We start from the raw sequence: 14,650 nt of genomic DNA, 5'->3' as shown, positions 1-14,650 counted from the left end.
CACAGCACACAGGGTCACTCGCTCTCTCACACACACACACAACACACACACACCAATGTGTGCGCTGAATAGAAGGACTTGAAAGCACGCTCTCATTCTGCACGCCAGCACCAGAGATGTCCACATGCTAATACCGACACATCAATTAGCATGGTGCAAATGTCAGAGTTCAGAGCAGAGAGTCAAACTCTTGATAAGAGTTGCACAAGTTGTGTAGGTGTCTTGCTGCACACTGGGGGAAACCAGGATACCCGCCGGCCTCGCGCTATATTCCCACACACTGCTCGGGAGCTTTTGTTTAAATATTTCCAAGATATAATGTTCATTTATGCAACTTCTGCTTTCAGCGAACAAGAAAGACATGAAAAGAGGAAGATTTGCACCTGATCTGACGTTCGATTTAGTGTGGATGCCTATACATCGTAACTGCATGTGCGTGTGTAAGCCTGTGTGTGTGTGTGTGTGCAGCCTGGTGGTGGTGGATCCCTTCAGGCCGGCGTGTGAATGACAGCGGGGGTTATGTAAGGAGCCACAGCGGGGCCGGAGTGGACAGTCCGACCGGAGATCAGGTCAGCAGAGTGTGACACTAAACACATCTCCCTGACACTGCGCTGACACCCTCTGTCACAGACCCACACACTGTCTGTCAACGCTCCTCACGCACACACACACACACACACACACACACGGCGAGAGCGAGACGTGTGTGAGCGGCTGTCTGTCAACACACCAGACACTGACCACCTTAGTGTGTGTGTGTGTGTGTAAGAAGAGAGCAACAGAGAGAGACAAAAATATCAAGAGAGGAATAGAAAGAGGAAGGGAGGGCGAGGTGAGGCGTCTGTCTACCTGAGGACTTGTCAATGAGTCACGGAAAAGGACTTCTTCAACCAAGATACATTTATATATATTACTGATATTAATTTATCTACTCATGTGATCATTATTCATGCAAAATGAACACAGAAAACCAGATGTTTTAACCTCACAGCGTAATCAGAAACATACATCAAAACAAAAGTGGCTGCCTGCTCATAAAAAAACAAATTCATTTCAACTTCTGGCATCTTCAAACGGGACACTTTGTCGCCGACATTCTCACTTTCACAAAGTAATCCAAGTCAGGGTCTGTCACACATGCTGGCATGAGCCGCAGCTCCATAATAAACCCAAAAGCCAAAGAAGAAGAAACCCGCGTCTGGGTCTAATAAAAAGGCCTAAACGTGGGTCACGACTAAAGCGTCCTGCACACGCGAGAGCTGGAATGGATGGAGAGGCTTAGTGGCTCAGTGGGCCGGGGTATAAACTGTACCACGGACTTGTGATGACACGGTCTGTTTTCATGACAGTGTTGCTACGTACGTATGCTGTATCCTGTCTTTGTTGAAGCAATGCCGGCAGTAAAGGAGCAATTTTAATAAGCTGGAAAAAGATTTAAAAAAAATGTTTTTAGGAACTGCCGGATTACATTAAAGTATAGAAAGTAACCCTCTTTAAAAACACTTTGACACCTGAATGACTCTGTACTGCAGGTAGTTATTTGGTTTGAATTTATCTGGATCGCCAGCTATCTGAGCAGGTGTGTGTGCAAATGCTGCTGCCGCCGGTGTACAAAACAGCAGAGTTTATAGCACAGATTTCGGGGTGTGTGAAACACAAATATTCACATATGGACAGACACACGCAAATAGGGAATCTTGCAGGAAATCAAACAAATACCTCTACATTCACACACACTCATGCATGCACACACTTTGTGACATGACTGTTCAATTATTCTGACTTCAAGCGACAAGCCTCCAACCACAATAACTGCAGATTAAGAAAAGAGAAGATGAAGAAGAAGAAAAAAAACCCTGACAAGCTGAAATCACTATGTGACGGTTTGATGTTGTTATTTACTTTACAGCAGCAGCAGCGAACACTGTGCGTTTGTCACAGTCATTCTGCCAATTCGGACCACCTGCTGCAAACACCCTGAAGGCACCGAAATGTTACTAAGCCAGTAAACTGTGACCAATTCTGCCTCTGCAGGTGGACACGCACACGCTCACTCTCTGCCTCTGTATATCTCAAACTCCAACACACATACATGCACACACACACAATTTATCAGAAAGTGTTGGGCCGCTATTATTGCGGCCATTCGGCACAGAAAATAAACACACATAATTACTTATCTGAAAAGCAAAGATTGGAATATTTGCAGTGAAAATGTTTTAACGAGAACTTGTGTAAACGCAGTAGTGGTGCTTTCAAGGAAGAGCACACATTTTGTCTAATTATCTGATCAAATGAAACATCAATATTCATTTATGATATATTATAAATACATACTTTTATGTTAAAATATGCGCATTTATCTTAGTATTTTCTGTAATCAAACGTATATTCAAACATGCTGTCGCACAGTAAAAGAGAGACCCCAGGAAAAGGTCAATTTTAAAACAAAACTCCTCCTAATTTTATTCTAATTTTCTAATTTATTTACTTTCTACTAATTGCTAATGTCCCAATTTAGTCAGATACATGTGATAATTGCATAATATTTCTGTTCCGTCCTTAATTAGACTCAGCAAAAAGTTATCACCGCTGCATACATGCTGATATTTTATCTCAGATAAAGAGGAAATAACTTCTTCAGGTGTAAATTGAAATTGAAAGTTACAATAAAACTGTCTTTCACATGATTTCATCTTTATCATTATATGACAATAGATTGACACATCATTTTAAAACTAACAGCAAAAAATCTGATGACAACTTTATAACTGTGCGTCCATGTGTGTGTGTGTGTGTCCAACGTGTGTGTGTGTGTGTGTGTGTGAGAAAATCAAAGCACGAGAGTGAGAAAGTGTGTGTCCACTCATGCATGTGCGTGTGACCGCAAGTTGTTAGATCCATTATCTACTCACCTGACGGGCATTTCCAGCGTTCAGTCTGCTGCTGTTGATCTGATCCACTTTGTCTCCCTCCTCCTCCTCCTCCTCCTCCTCTTCTTCCTCCTCTTCTTTTCCTTCTTCTCCTCCTCCTCCTCTCCCGGAGCCCCTGCTCTGCCCTGGCGGTGGCCCCCCCACCACACCACCTCCGCCGGCACCTCAAGCTTAAACACAGCAAACAAACACTGTGTGTGTGAGCCAAGGGGGCTGGGACGGGGGCAGCGTCAATCCCCTCACTTTCACAAAAGCCGTGGCCGTGCAGCCGGACACATCGTGGACTCCCGTTGCAAAAGAGTGTGTGTGTGTGTGTGTGTGTGTGTGTGTGTGTGTGTGTGAGTGAGTGAGAGAGAGAGAGCGAGAAAGAGATGGAGAGAGAGAGAGAGAGTGTGTGTTTGAGTGTGAATGGAGCTAGCTGATGTAGCTCTCCCTGGCTCTCAGACTCACTTCACCAACACTCTGCTCCGCTGCTTCTTGGAGATGGACTCGGATTAGGACACAGCCAGTGTGAGAATCTCTTTCTCGCTCTCTCTCCCTCCTCACTACGTCTCTCTCTCTCTCCAGCCGGCATGCTCCCTCCCTCCCACCCTTCCTTTCCTCTCCCGCTCACTCATTCACTCTCCTCGCTGAGCTTCTTTCTTTTCATTTCCTCTTGGGAAAGCCGTGCACACCAGTTGTCTCTGCCTTCAGCTGCTCCCTCTCTCCCTCTCTCTCTCAGTCACTAGTAAATATAAAAGGCATGCTTGTACAGCCCCTCGCCTCAGTCTCTCTCTGGCTCTCGCTCCCTAACTCGCTGTGTCTCATGCTTTCGTTTACCCCCACCTCCCTGTGCCCCCCTCACTTTCTTTCTCACTGTCAAAGCTGCCTTTCAAATGCTGATTAGCAGCCAGAGTAAAAGAGAGAGGGAGAGAGAGAGAAAGAGAGAGAGAGAAGGGATGACTGAAACAAGTGGGAGATTCCATCACATCCACTCGTATTGTAAACTGTGACTCCGGTCCCGTGCAAACACACGTACACACACACACACTGAAACTTGTTTTTGTCACTTAGGAGGGCGTCGCATTGACTTACATTAATTCCCGGAGACTTACCTTTAACCAAAAAACAAGTTTTAAACATACAAGTCCTCCAAACGAAATGAGAAACCCAACATTTGTCTTTGTCCTCCAAAACGACCCGTATCTGACGGCCCTATCAGAAGTCTGATACCGTTTGACAGTCAGCCTTACAAAACTGTTACAGACATAATTCATATCAACCGTTTTCTGATCTGTTCAAGGCTCAGTTCATTCATCCATCAAAACGTGGAAATTACAGTTCTCCCATTCAAATCAACCAATGCTGCCACCACTATTGCTAAGGTTTGGTTAGATTTAGGCACAACAGCTAAGAAAGGTTAAAGAGAAATTGAAGGAAAAAAAGCAATAGCTGCCAGTAGGGAACGGGATGTGACTGGCGGTCTCTCGTGTCACAGTCATACGATTTATTGATCCATCCATCCATAATCTATAATGATGTCACACTACTTCTGCCTTTACTTCTGAGGCAAAAAAAAAGGATACAATTATCACCTCAGTTAACGGCTTGATTGCCGGTGCAAACAGCAGTGTAGACCGTGGGCTCCCTTTTCTGATGCCACTCAGAACCTCAATGATTCTGGACCATTTGATCCATAACCAACACCACTGGTTGGCCTTTAACCACTGTATAAATTGACCGTTTAAACCAAATTGCTCCAAGGTAAAAACAGGGCCCCTTTTCCCAAAAGCACCTTAAATGTCCCCTGTGGAGCTTTTGACCTCTAGTAGCAAGATTAAGCTTTTTTTCTATGAGTGGGCAGGTAGAAGTGAAGCCAATGCAGAAGTGCCTTAAACCGCCAGCAGGGGGCGACTCCTCTGGCTGCAAAAGGAAGTCTGATTGTATGGAAGTCTATGACAAAATGACCCTACTTCTCTCTTGATTTATTACCTCAGTAAACATTGTAAACATGAGTTTATGGTCTCAATCGCTAGTTTCAAGTCTTCTTCAATACAGCATGATGTTCATTTAGTAAATTATGGTCCGATTTAGAGTCAAATAGACCATAAAGCAGGGTATGCTTTAGGGCGTGGCTACCTTGTGATTGACAGGTCGCTTCCACTGTGTTGTCTGGTCTGGGAGTTGTCTGTGTTTTCATCTTCGAACTTAAACCCTTTCACAGTGTGTTTTCAGTTCATGAAAGTTAATATTAATATTTTAGTCGCTTAAAAATGCCTTATTCAGCATTCGGTTATACTTAGCTCCACCCTCTCGTGTCACTTCTGGTTGCAAAAATCCAAGATGGTGACAGCCAAAAATCTAAATAGCGACAGCCAACATGCCAAACTCGAAGCTTCGAAACGACAGTCCACAAACCAATGGGTGACGTCATGGTGACCACATCCACTTTTCATATACAGTCTATGGTCAAGATATGCAGCAATGCGCCAACAATAAGGCAGAGAGGATGAAGACTGCAAGCTAAATGTGGATGTAAAAAATACTTTAGAAATATCATCTTTGTGTTTTGTGGGGAGGGAAATACATTCAACACCTTTGTCAGAGCTCAGGGATATACACGATGCGTTATGGTGAGTAACACTGGACAGAAAAACAGAGTGAGCGGGTCCTCTTCACGGAGTCACGGAGATAGGGCCATTCGCATTTTCATGTTTTCGTGTCGGCCACCGTAGTTCTCCTACACGCTTGCCACACGGGAGAAGTTTCAGTTGGTTGCAATCTGCAACCTCACCACTAGACGTCGCCAGATCCTACACACTGCACCTTTAAGATCTTCATCTTAAGAAGCTTTTGGGAAACCGGGCCCAGATACACATTTGATATAGTCGAAGGCTTTCCGCACATCTCAAGAGACCACAAAACCTCCCTCTGCTTGTTGCGAACATATCACATCAAACATTTAGTCATCTTCTGATATTAATACACGAGCTGAGGCCTTTAATGAAGCCTAATTGGTCCTCTTTAATCATACGAGGCAAAACTTTGGATAGCATTTGAAGGAAGACATTTGATAATGAGACGAGTCTGTCGAAGGCAAAATCTTCCCTTAGTTGAGAATTAAAAAAATGTTGGCCTCTCTTAGTGATGGAGGTAGGAGCAGCGAATTAACTGTCGAACATATTTAACATATAGGTTCTGCTAATAGCCTCACTATTTGCTGCCTTCCCGCTCTGAAATAGTCTATAAAGTAGCATAGCATGGTTTCTTCATTACGCCTAACATAAAAAGCAAGCAAATTCTAAGACAACAAACATGCTGGAGACAATGTGGCCATACAGATGCAAATCATGCACATATCTTCTGGAGTTGCCCAAAAATAGAACCATTTTGGGACAGAGTGAACTCAGTATTAAAGGAGGTATTAGGATATATAATCATTAAGAAATGTTCCATTTTGTACCTGGGTAATATAACTTCAATGGTGCTGAAGGAAGATCAGTACCTGGTTAAAATCCTACTCACAGCTGGCAGAAAGGCCATTACAAGAAAATGGCTTGTAGCGGACACCCCCAGACTTAGTCAATGGTTAGAAATAGTACAGGGAATATTTGTGATGGAGAAAATGACTTATTCTCTAAGAGTGAAAGAAGATGAGTTTAACAGAAAATGGGAAAAATGGATTAGGTATAGACATAAAGACATAAGCACTGTATAATTGTACTGTAAAAACTGTAAGTAATTGGAAAATGTTTTAAGAAGAAAATAACCCTGAATACTGCATCATCAATTGTAAACTGAACCCCTCACTACACTGTTGCAAGTTTCGTTTCTATATGTGTGTTTTATTTGTGTATGCAAAAAAGCAATAAAGACTAAAGTGACAAAAAAAAAAGTAGCATAGAATGGAAATACGCAAGTACAGCGATATTTACATTCCTCCACTGACTGTATGTAGGATCTATAGTCAACATGTGCTCACACCCACAACCACATACACATAAGATCGCAGATGCACACACACACACACACACACACACACACACACACACACACACACAGGCGTATACGTGAACAAATAATCACACTCAGAGACTCACTCAAGTACTCTCTCTCCCACCAATCTACCTCCCTCCTCCTCCTCCCCCCCTCTCCTCTGTTCGTTCCCCTTGCCCTCAAACACTACTCAGAATATTGATACATCACCCCCTCCTCCTTTTTCTCTCTCTCTCCGTCTCTCTCTCTCTCCCTCCATCACTCACTTTCTCTGCTGAATACTGATAGGCTGTCTACTCCGTGGTCTGAGTTTCAAATCTCTCCCTCCCTCTCGCTCCCTCCCTCCCAGTCGCTGCACCCACTACAAAAAAAAACAGCAACATAAAGGAGGAAATAGCAGAAGTTAATGCACTGAGGTAGACATAAATTCACTTAAGTACCATTTCAGATTATGTCAAGCTAAAAATGGGCTTAACATTGTGGAAAGGAGGGGAGAGGGGTGACAGAGAATGAGGGAGAGGGGGGAGGAAAAGTGCTGCTTTGGGTTGGCTGTCTTGCCAGCGGAAACTGGCCGAGCGGCTCGCTGCACTGTAGCGAACGGGCGGCGGGCAACAAAAGGAAAAAGACGTGTGAAAAGTTCAGGCAAATGAAGACGCATTCAATGTTTTTTTTTGTCCGACTCCCACCCTCCCGCCTCATTGTTGGGCATGTCGGCTATGGTGCGGCCGAGGGGGAGAAGAAGGGAGTGAATGAGGTCGTCAAAGAGTCCCAGTGAGCCCCCTCCACTTCACACACACACACACACACACATAGACACACACACTCTTGAAACAGCTGAGAGCAGGAGAGAGCAACAATAAGAGAAACAACACAGACAGAAAATGTCCTGCTTTTCCTCACATGGATGGGAAGGTGGAAGGGCCTTTCAGGGTATTTGTGTGTTTAAGTGTGTGTGAGCGCGAGTGTGTGTCTGCGCGGCAGAGAGAGAGTTTGTGTGTGCCTAGTCTCTTTGGAGGAGGCTTTCTGTCTGCATTAGAAGTGCAGCGCGTCTGAGACACTGGGAGAGGGAGTGTGTGATTTTGTCCTCCAAGTCTTCCCCAGGCGTCCTTGAAGGAGACTTGCAGGGAATATCTGACTCTGTGTGTGTGTGTGTGTGTGTCAGTGTGTGTGTTTGAGCCCTCACAGGCTTTAGTTTAGTACCGGAGGCTTGCCTCGCGGAGCAGTATTACAGGTGTTCCCTTCACGAATCAGGGTGCTCCTGGAAGTAACAAAAACTACAACCTCGGGCTGGAGAATTAACCCGGCCGGATGGATGAGAAATGTAATTGAATCGAGTGGGTAAATAAGAGTAAAAATCCTTCGTCAGTGTGTGTGTGTGTGTGTTTGTCTGCACAAGCATGTGGAATAGCGTGTGACGACTGTTGCAGTCAGCGAGACAGTCACACCCACGTCTGGCCTTGTTTCTCCGCCTGTCTACACATGCTATCGGCTGTGGTCAGTTCGATGTTGTGACAGAAAACTGCCTTTTTCAGAAACACAGTTCAAAGAGGCCAGTGGTGGAAGAAATACACAGATACTGTCCTTCAATATGGAAAATACTCAATCCCAAGGCCACCATTTAAAATCTAATGAAGCATATAAGAAGTAGGATCAAAATATACTTATAAGTAAAAGTACTCATTCTGCAGAATAGCCCTTTATTATTATTAATTAATTGCAGCTGGACGAGGTAAAGCTAATTTAAACTACTGTATTGTTGGTTAGTTTAATCTTTATAGAAGAGTATCACTTGTTTTGTATTTAATATCTTAACCTGCAAAGTAACTATAAATGGATAAACAGAATTTAAGGACAAGTAACTAAGTGGTACTTAAAGGAACAGTGTGTAACATTTAGGGGGATCTATTGGCAGAAATGTAATATAATATTAATAAGTATGTTTTCTTTAGTGTATAACCACATGAAAATAAGAGTCGTTGTGTTTTCGTTGCTTTAGAATGAGCCATTTAAATCTACATATGGAGCGGGTCCTCTTCATGGAGCCGGCCGCCACGGGAGAGGTTTCAGTTGGTTGCAATCTGCAACCACACCACTAGATGCTGCCAGATCCTACACACTGCACCTTTAAATATATATTATGTACTGAATTACTTTCTCCACCTCTGAAAGTAGGCGAAGAATGAAATTCATCTTTTAAAAAATTAATAGAAATTGAGTGTAAATGTTCATTTTTGATATTGGAGACAGTGGTTTAATAATAATAATTAAAAAACTTAACTAACACAACGATTACGTCTGAGCTGGCAAGATCGTAAGACCATTAGATGTATTTAAAAACTAGTAAGTGGACTTTGAGTTAAGATTTTTTTTGTCAAATAAATGAAAAGCTTTTTTCAGTGTTCATAGGTGACTACACATTTACTCAAACACAAAAAAACAGAGAGCAAGCTCCCTTTAAACTGAGGTCAGTGATCCTAAATGACAACGTGGCAACAACAGTTTAATGTTAAAGATCAGATTCATTGTGTGTCTTCTGAACCACCACAGACTGCTTTCTGTTTCTGTAGGAAGTAAACACGGTGAAAACTGGCAGACTCTTTACAGCTAAAACACACTGTGTTTGTGCGGTGAATGAAAATGAAGTTGCTCTGTTGAAATGCTTCCCAGAATAGACCAGGCTACATCAGACGTATATACATATTGATATTTAGCTGCATGTACAGACCACACAAAGAAAAAAACACTGTCAACATTTAACAAATAGATAGCCCACATGGTCTTCCTCTGTTAGATAATAAGATTTCTTTGGATAACATTCAACATACAGTAGTGAATGTTGAAGAAAAGTTCTCATCACATCGTCTCTTATCATCAAGCTGAAGGTGTCCAATTTTCCCCAATATTACTCTAACTCTTGAATAATTAAGAGCTGATTTGTTCCTGATAGTCAACTAGTAATTGGTATATTGTCACAGAGGGAACTTAAAGGGGAAGAAAACTCAGTTTAGTAGTCTTGGAAAGTACTTGTTAGACCAAAAAGGCACCCTCAGTTTGTCATCATATCCTCATAAAACGATTTGTATGATATCATACGAAAAGTTATTTCTCATTTTTTGTGTGTTTTCCTACGAATGTCCCGCAACACGTGACGCACGTGTCAATTTCCACTCCGGTCTTTTCAAAATAAACTACCGTCTTCACAGGAAACACCTTGGTTAGGTTTAGGCAACAAAACTGCTTAGTTAGGTTTAGAAAAAGATCGTGGTTTGGATTAAAATAACACTGGAAGTGGCGTAACTTAAGAACGGAAGTTATGTGATGAAAACTGCTTAGTTAGGTTTAGGAAAAGAGTGTGGTTTGAGTTAAAATAACACTGGAAGTGGCGTAACTTAAGAAAGGAAGTTATGTGATGAAAACTGCTTAGTTAGGTTTAGGAAAAGATCGTGGTTTGGTTAAAATAACACCGGAAGTGGCGTAACTTAAGAAAGGAAGTTATGTGATGAAAACTGCTTAGTTAGGTTTAGGAAAAGATTGTGGTTTGGTTAAAATAACACCGGAAGTGGCGTAACTTAAGTACGGAAGTTACGTGATAAAAACTACTTAGGTAGGTTTAGGAAAAGATTGTGAATTCGGTTACATTAACTCCGGAAGTGACATAACTCAAGTATGGAAGTTATGTGACAATCAACGTTGACTTCTGGTTTCACACAGGACACAAACACCAGCCTCCTGGGCAAAACTCTGTGTAGGATCCAGTATTGTTTTAGCTTGACCTGCACAAGGAAGTAAATCAGAGGGAAGCGCAACCTTGATACAAATCTGTTTAAAATAATGTTTGTCTTAAACGACTACTGATGGCATTGATATGATGCAGTCATCTCTGCAACACTGAAAATAATTTGTTTTCATCTGACATCCGTTTCTGTCGAAAAATGAAATAGTCTCTTCCGTATAGCTGTCAGCGTAGCATTTAAGACTATGAAAATTTAGCATAGAAGAACACAATGTATTCTTCACTTTCCCCATAGCAGCTCACACGGACGATAAGCATAAAAGGGTGTTTAAAGATAACTGCCATAGAGTAGATAATATTCCAAATCTATCAGACAATAATTCTTTGAGGGCATGTGGCCATTAAGGAGCCATTTCGCCTTTTGTTGAGTGTGCTCCTCCATATTTCATTGAGATGCATATCTGCCTTTCACACTGTCTGCCTGCTCCGCTATTCTCTATTCAACAGTGACCCATTGCTCCCTGCCATACAATCCTTCACCTTTCCGGGCTTAAAAGTAATTACCACTTTAATTTGCTGTCCGCTTTTGTGCATGCCTGAGTGTATCTGTGGCTGACTGGAGAGCTTGCTGTGTGTGTGGGGGTGTGTGAAGGGGAGGTACATGTATGCATACAGGAAGCAATGAAGTGCATGTATTCATAATATGTCTGTCAATCGATTAAAATATTTAATTGCGATTAATCACAAATTAATAAAACAAATGTATCTGTACAAAATGTACCTTAAAAGGGAGATTTGTCAATTACTTAATATTCTTATCATCGGAGTGGGCAAATATGCTGCTTTATGCAAATTTATGTATATATTTATTGTTGGAAATCAATTAACAACACAAAACAAAAGACAAATATTGTCCAGAAACCCTCAGGTACTGCATTTAGCATAAAAAAATATTCTCAAATCATAACATGGCAAACTCAAGCCCAAAAGGCAACAACAGCTGTCAGTGTGTCATGTGATTATCATAAAGTGGGCATGTCTGTAAAGGGGAGACTCGTGGGTACCCATAGAACCCATTTTCAGTCACATATCCTGAGGTCAGAGGTCAAGGGACCCCTTTGAAAATGGCCATGACAGTTTTTCCTCGTACAAATTTAGTTTGGAGCGTTATTTAACCTCCTTCCCGACAAGCTAGTATGACAAAACTGAGCCCGCTACAACTTCCGGAAGATCGATTGCATTAATGCATTAAAGAAATTAGTGGCGTTAAAACAAATATGTGTTAACGCGTTATCGTGTTAACTTTGAAAGCCCTAATTCATATGAATGTAAGTGGAGCTGAAACAATGAGTTGATCATTTATTAGACAAATTGATAAATGATTAATTGTCATAAAAGTAATTTATCAAACTAAAGTAAAACTACTGTCACTGGTTCTATCACTTACATGTTACTATAAATTAAATATCGATTTAGGTTTTAAACTGTTGTTATGACAAAACATTTTTCATAATTTTTCAGACTAAACGGTTCGATGAATTGGGGAAGTAACTGACAAATTAACCGAAAAATTAAAACAGTCATTAATTGCAGCCCAAAATGTGTATGAAGGTTTTGTGTGTCACATTTGCATGTGGGTAGAAATACAAGGAAGGTGTGTGTGCACACTTGATATTCTCTTACACACATTAAACTATATATTTGTGTGACTGTGTGCATATAAATCTGTACGTGTGTGTACTAGAAGTGTATATGAACATGTGTGTTTCTGTATTGTAAATGTGTGTGTGTGTGTGTTTATGGTTAGCCTCCCATTGGCCCAATTACTCCAGAACCAAACCCCCTCTGCTTCCCTGCTCCCCCCTAAAATCCCTCACCCCTCTCACCTCACAGTCCCAGCGGTGGACCCCCCAAACACCCCCAACCTTCCCCCCCCCGCCCCGCCTCCACCCCACAGCCCCACGCGGCCAGATTGTCCATCACAATACACCCGACCCCTCACAGGACCTCCACCACCTCCACTGTACCTTCTGCTCCCCTCGTCTCCACTAGTCCCACTAAATCACTCCATCTTTTGCCTCCTGCCGTATCCCCCCCCCCCAACCCATCCACCTCCTCAACTCCTCCATTCTCCCCCCCTCTGCCCTCCCCAGTCCCAGGTGAGCTGACGACACAAGGAGAGCAGAAACACTCGGCGAATATTAATGGTTTGATCTGAATATTAATAAACCATGCATCTTAATGATCTTTAAAAAAAAACACAAAGAGCCACAGTCGAGCGCTATACTGCCGGCACACACACACACACAGAAAGGCCGATGCAAACACACACACACACACACACACACACACACAGTGAGCTGAACTATCTGTCCTGCACTGTGTAGATTAGTTAAAACAGGGCCTTATCCTCCAACCTGCTGTTTAAATGCTGAGCATCACGTTCAAGACAAATGTGTTGTCTTTTTTTCCCTCTCAGTAAATGAAGACACCTCTCCTTTCCCACGTCCTTCTCCTCTATCTCCTCCTGTTGCTCTCTTCATTTTCTTTTTATCTCCTTCTGCTCTTTTAGTCCGGGCAGCCCCCCCCCTCCCTCTACCTCTCACGGTTGCCCCATTTCACCCCCTCCTCTCTTCCTCTTTACCTACTCCCTCCCTCTCGTTTCCCCCCCCACTATCTCACCCTCTCTCACTCTATCACTTTCTCACTAGATTACCCCATCTCTCCCTCTCTCCCAGCCTCGCCTACTCGATATTCCAGCCTTGTTCTCCTGCAGTCTCCAGCACAACTTTCTGACCCACTTCCTCTCTCCTCCCTGGCCCCCTGATCAAAGCCTGCAGGACGGCATCGCCTTGGGCAGAGGAGAGGGAGAGCGCGAGATGGGGGGATGAAGGGATCGGAGCCGAGAGGAGAGAGGAAGAGACAGATAGTGAAGGGATAGAGCGGCACGAGAGAGGGGGAACAGAGAGATCACAAGGACGAGGGAGAGGAGCCAGGTGCCCTCTCAGCCCAAGGACAAAAGCTCTTCCTGGCTGATCACACACACACTCAGCGAGTCCTGTCAGCGCCGTCATTCCTGGTCATGTACGTTATGTGTAAAGACAGCGTTGACGTTAATGTGGTGTGATAAAAAAATAGCTTTTTTTTCGGCGGCTCAAACCCCCAAAACAACTCAACTTTACAAGTGATGGCCATTAAAATTCAACAGGATGTTTAATAAATTACACTTTCAGATTACATGTTGTCCCATCTTGTTATTCTGTTTTGCATTCATGTGTTGAACACAGGTGAGTGCACTGACAACGTGTATCTGCATCTCAGCAGGTGTCAGTCAGGGTGTAAACTCTCCTTATTATGAAGTCGTTTTTGTCTTAAAGCCTTATTTTTGTAAAACAGGTGAAAAAATCTGCCACTGGAGGAAGATTTTTTCACTCCGTTTCAAGTATTTTCCATAATTAAGTTGCATTTTTTCTTGATAGTAGTGCAGAAAACGGCCTTCCCCTTCCTTGATATAGACACTTACTTGTAGAAAAATTATTACAGAATGATTTGCATTAACAAAATAAGTGTCTTAGGACTTAAATGTAGATTTCTTGCATTTCACAGCCTCCTTCTCCGTTGAGTCGTTATAATTTTAAGAGTCTGCGTCTGGGTTTGGGATGTGAGGTCTGTCCATCCCAGTGGCCGTGTCGGTTGGGCAGTCGGGGCGGGCGGAGACGACGGAGGAACACCAGCCCATTTGTACCCAGAGCGAGGTGGCGTGTACTTTAACATTCCCCGCGCATCCCGACAAAGAGCACTAATTATAAATAAATTAGGGACACGACACGGTGTGCCACAGGGGGACCAGCCAGAGCAGTCGCAGAATAGAGAGACTGATAGAGAGAGAAGAGGGTGTGCGAAAGAAATAAGAGAGAGGTAGGGAGGGAGAGGAGAAGACAGAGAAGAGCAGACAGGAGAGATTTGGCAATGACATAGAGGAGCAAGTAGGAGAAGAAAGCAGATAAGA

At 43.0% G+C, this 14,650-nt stretch overlaps 1 protein-coding gene across 1 annotated transcript in view; it reads right to left on the bottom strand.

Moving 5' to 3' along the window:
* Positions 1-14,650, bottom strand: part of npas1 (neuronal PAS domain protein 1) — a 69,701-nt gene that overhangs the window by 40,016 nt on the left and 15,035 nt on the right. The window contains exon 4 of the mRNA XM_037775183.1: positions 2,916-3,103. The gene's annotated coding sequence lies outside the window, so the exon portion shown is untranslated. The remainder of the gene's footprint in view (positions 1-2,915; positions 3,104-14,650) is intronic.

The sequence above is a fragment of the Sebastes umbrosus genome, chromosome 7 (genome assembly GCF_015220745.1).
Source record: "Sebastes umbrosus isolate fSebUmb1 chromosome 7, fSebUmb1.pri, whole genome shotgun sequence".
NCBI lineage: Eukaryota > Metazoa > Chordata > Actinopteri > Perciformes > Sebastidae > Sebastes > Sebastes umbrosus.
This window is presented reverse-complemented; position numbering and strand designations above follow the sequence as displayed.